The sequence below is a fragment of the Condylura cristata genome, unplaced genomic scaffold, assembly GCF_000260355.1.
Source record: "Condylura cristata isolate star-nosed mole 26May11 unplaced genomic scaffold, ConCri1.0 scaffold00021, whole genome shotgun sequence".
NCBI classification, from domain to species: domain Eukaryota; kingdom Metazoa; phylum Chordata; class Mammalia; order Eulipotyphla; family Talpidae; genus Condylura; species Condylura cristata.
This window is the reverse complement of record NW_004567122.1, coordinates 19764568-19769827: the sequence shown is the minus strand read 5'-3', so window position 1 is coordinate 19769827 and position 5260 is coordinate 19764568.

The window sequence follows — 5260 nt, the reverse complement described above, 5'->3', positions numbered from 1 at the left end:
TGAAGATGTGCCATTCTCACTGGGGTGAGGTGGTATCTCATTGTGGTTTTAATTTGCATCTCCCTTATTACGAGTGATGTTGAACATAAAACGTTCTTTATTTTTATATTCAAAAGAGCAGGTTTATTATTTAAGAAGAAAAGGTTGCTTGCACAGACAGTTGCTTCTGAAAGGGACAGGTTTGCTGACAGAGAGCTGCCTCTGTTGCTTTGCAGAAGGAAAAGTTTGGTGAAAAGAAACACCTGTATAGTCAGAGGCGGGCAGGAGAGCTGCTATTTTCTGTTTTATCATTTATTTTTATGAATATTATCATGGTTAAAAATTCAAATGGGGATCTAATGCATATTGTTAATACTGTTCCTGTTCTTTCCTTTTCTTACCTTCACCACTTCTTCCCCTCACCTTTTCTATGTTATCTTATTGACCTCTGTATTTCTAGAGTAAGCTTCTGTTGTTTCTTCACTTCATCAGTTTAGCCATTATCTGTTGACTCCTTGATGTAGTAGGTGAAGATTAACTTTCTTATCACTTCCCCAAACAGATCTCTTATCTCCATATCTCTAATCTATTAATATCACAGCTTTTGACTAAATTTATAATCATCATTTAATTATGACTCTGCAAAGACTGGGGCCAGATTGCCCTTTAAAATCACATCTACTTATCTAATCTTTATTTTTCCTGGAGTTAATCATTGCCATCATATTGCTTAATTTGGCTGGCTTTTTTTTTTTTTCTCTTCTAAATTCAACGTAAGAGTCACCATCCCAATCATTTTAAAATGTGCTGTGTGGCATTCTGTACATTTTCAAAGTTGTATATTCATCACAGTCTAGGTTCGCACCATTTTTATCATCCCCAAAGGAAATCCCCAAAAGAAACCCCATACTTGTTCCAGTTTTATAGGGATAGTTTTTCCCTATCCCACCACAAATCATTTTGTCTGTACATTGCATATTCTGATTATTTCATATAAATAGAGTACTTGCTACTAATTTTCAGATTCCTGAGTTTTCCCTATCATACGCCTATTAATACTTTCAGTTTCTCAGGCATCGGTTTGTTTTTATTCTTACTCTCCGAGAACCCTTTGTCCTGCTGCTTCATTCTAACTGGCCCCTCAGCTATTGCGTAAATGTCATCTGTGCTCTTTCATGTTAGTTTCTTATGTCCTAGATCATATGTTTTCTCTTTATTGCCTTGTACTCTTTTGCTGGAGTGTATCCTGCAGAAGCTTCCTGCGAATGACTGTTTTGGAAGAATTTTTTAAAAAATCTAAAGGGGGAAGGATTTTTATCCTGTGTTGAATTGAAGATAGGCTGTAGAATTCTGGATTTAAATTGGATTTAAAATTCTTTTGGAAGGGTACACAATTTTTTCTTATGGCATTTTCATTTTAGTCTTTTTTTTTTTTAAAGATTTATTTATGTATACAGAACTGGGATATACAGGCCAGAGTTGCAGGGGTGATGAGAGAATTCACCAGAGACAGAATGGGGAGCAGAACAGGCTGACAGATGAAGTACACTGCTGAGGGGAGCAGCGGGCGTGTCAGGAGAGGTCAGGAGAGGTCTGCCGTGCCACATGGATCTCCGGGGCAGGTGGGATCAAACTCATGCTGAAGTGGCTTTAGCTTCGTGCTGTGCTTTAACTCGCTGCACACCAGGGAGGGCCCATCACTTTCGTCTTTAAACCCATTTGGAATTTTTTTTTTGGTGTCTGTTATGATTTGATGTTTATTGGGTTCCCTTTCAAATATTTAAATAATTCCTCCTACTTTAAGTTCGAATGGATTTGCCCTCTACGAATGGATTTTCTCTTTACCACTGATGCATCTTTTTTATATATACAACTTTTTTTATATATAATGCTATTCCTAACACGTCAGGATTATTTCTTGGTTGTGTTCTGATTCACTGAGTGGTATGTGTATATATACATATGTGGGTATATAGGTATACACACATTAGCCACTTAATTTCTGTGACCCTGTAAGCTTCTTTTCTAAAAGTTAACTTGACAGTCCTATGCATATTGCCCGTGCGATCTTCCGCAGTAACCTAATCCTTGCACTTCAGTGTCTTGTCTGTAATGTGGGGTATAACAGTTAGGCTTTGTTGCAAGCTGCAGCACTAATGCCTTTAGCAAAAGTTGGGGCGCATGGCTGATCAATCTTAGTTTGCAGCGGATCTATTCTCCAGCATTCTCTCTCCTGTATCCTTTGGGGCTGACCTCTGTGGAGTGCATCTGGCATTTCTTTGTCCTCTGAGTTGTGACCGTGTTTGGCCCCAGTTTCTGATTAGAAAATCAGAGCAGACAGAGGTCAGGGTATTCATTTCCTCACTCCCTTGCTAAGCAGTTACTGTCAGTGTACCTCCTTCCTCCCCTACCTCTTTATTATTTTTTTAAATGACCAGACCCTATCAGATGTCTCTTCTACTCTGGCCAGGTAGGATTCTGCTGATATCACTCCCTTCTCTTGACTTTTAGTCTGTAAGTGGAAATGGCATCCTGTTGATGCTTTCTGGGCTCAACACCTTCCTTCCTGGATTTCTTATCTGTAGTGACCTAGCTCGATACGGGGTAGTAATAAGCTGTTTTGTCAGGACACCACTGCTAGAGGTAGTGAACTCCAGTCATTTTTAGGGTATTTTGGCTTTTTTAGTCATAAAGTTTTTGAAGAAGGCATTAGCATAGATCCTGGCTTGGGTAGAGCTGGGTACCTGGATAAGTAGTTTTAGTGCTGAACTCCAGGATAACTCTGTAAGAGAAATTAGGATGATTTTATAAGAAAAACAGGATAAAAAAGGCATTGATCAGCCAACCCGTACATTTACACTATACAGGATGGTGTTAACCACTGTCATACAATTGCAAAGATTAAAGAGAAAAATTATAAAAGTGAACAGTACCTGGCACTCCCTGGTGGCGCAGCGGGTTAAAGCACTGCACTAAGAAGCTTAAGCCACTTCCGCATGAGTTCGATCCCTGCCTGCCCTGGAGGAGATCCACATGGCGAGGCAGACCTCTCCTGACCCGCCCGCTGCTCCCCTCAGCAGTGTACTTCGTCGATCTGCCTGTTCTGCTCCCCACTCTGTTTCTTGTGAATCCTCTCACCCTCCACATCTCTGGCCTGTACCCCAGTTCTGTATGAATAAATAAATAAATCTTAAAAAAAAAAAGTGAACAGTACCTGGCATATGATTACATCAGTAAATTTTAAATATTGCCATAATTATTTTTTTAATTTTAGAATATTTTGTTTTCCTAAGTGACGTTTAGAAACATTTTCCAGCATTTCAAAAAGTGATATTCTTGGAGATTTTTATTGGAATCAGTTTTATAAGTAGGAAAGAATTTATACTTTTTTCTTTTGATCTAAGCATATGATATGTGTATTTATTTGTTCAAAATATATATTAGTTCCTAGCAAAAATCTGTAGTTTATGCATTTTTAAAATCAATTTCTAGGGTTACTCTGTGCATTTTATGACATTGTTTTTATCAGTTTATAAGATTATTATTTGCATTTTAAGATTTCAGTTCCTGTCAATGGAATTCCCCTTTGTTATGTGTAAGTTATTGCAGGAAACTTCTGAGGTAGATTAGGTTTGAAAATAGAATTCATGGATTCAGCAATTACTCAGCATTTGCCATTTACTGGTTAAAGGTCTTTTCCACCTGGACGTTCCAGAGTTCAGGAAATCTGGCCAGAATTCCAGATTCCAGAACTTGTTATCAAGTTCCTTATGATGTTGACCTGTAGGTGGCACTGTTGGTTAGAACAAATGCCTGTTTGCTGGGAAGTGAGTTGTGTTGACTGGTATCCGCAAAGTCATCAGGGAAAGGGGTTTTTTTTTTTGTTCAGCAGGCAGAAATAGGAACATCAATGGCTCTGCTAGTAAACTGCCTTCCCATCTCCCATTTGCTAACTGCGCGGATTACTTGAGCTTCAGGTGGTTATGCTTGGGCAAGACATAAGATGTTAAATAAAAAAACATGTTTAGCTATAATTGCAAATGATAGTGCATTCATTTAAATTAAGAAACATAATTAAATTGTATTAATTTCTACTAACATTCCTTCACAGTGAGGTTACTGTATTTTGAACAACTCCAGGGGACACGTTTGATTTATGTAGTTTACCATGTTCTAGGCCCTTACCAGATACAAATTCATTTAGTTCTGTCTGTGCAACGTAAGTACTATTTATTACCTTCACTTTACAAATGAGAATACTGAGCACAGAGAGGTTAAGTAACTCCTCCATGTCACACAGCAGACAAACAATGAGGCTAAAATTTGAACCTAGGCAATCTGACTGCATAGGGCTTGTGTTTTGAATCTGTTACCTGAAATTGAGGTGCTCTTAAAATGCATGTCTTCCTTGCCTGCTTCTCTTAATTGCTGACCTGTATTTTTTTTTTGTGATATTCTTTGCTTTCATTTTAACATACCACAAGCTCAGAAGAAAAATTGCAAGTATTATAGCACAAAGAACCTAAACTGAGAATGTTGTTAATCTGATGCTCTGTCAACTTTAAATTCATTATTATTTCCCACAAAATCATTCACCCCACATAACTACAACGCAGTATTAAAGTCAGGAAGTACTAATATTGATGTATTACTAACGTCTAAGTCTCAAATCAAGAATAATTTTGGTCACTTTTTCCAATAATGTCCTTTAAAGCAGAAGGAACTATTGCCATTTTTCCTACTTGGATTTAGTCCTTTCTGACTTATGATTTTGAAACTTGAAATTAGGGGACTGACTTATCAAATACCTTTCAGCTTGATGTTTCTTTCTGGTTTGATTCTGGTCTCTCAGTGTAAGTGTAATCCTGGAAGTGTGGCCGTGTTTCCCCCTCTGCATCCTGTTAGGTTGTGTGTGATGTTAAGAGTGACCTCTCGATCAGGGTGGTATCTGGCAGCTTTCTCCATTATAAAATATTTCTTTGTCCCTTTATAAATTAGTGTCCTTCTGTGGAGAGGTACTTTGTCATTACCAACATGCCCTGTTCTTCGAATTTTCCATTTATTTACTTATTTATAGCTGTATGATTGCATGTTTTCTTGTATGTTTGCTCCAATAAGTTAGAATTCATTTATTAAATAATTTACTTTGATGGGCATAATAAAGTTTGATATTCCTGGATTGGTTGGTAGGTTTCCCTTCAAGCTGGTTGCTGTCCCCATCTTTCTTTCAGTTACTTTCTTATTTTCTGGAACAAGATGTCCTAGGTTCCTATTGTGCTTT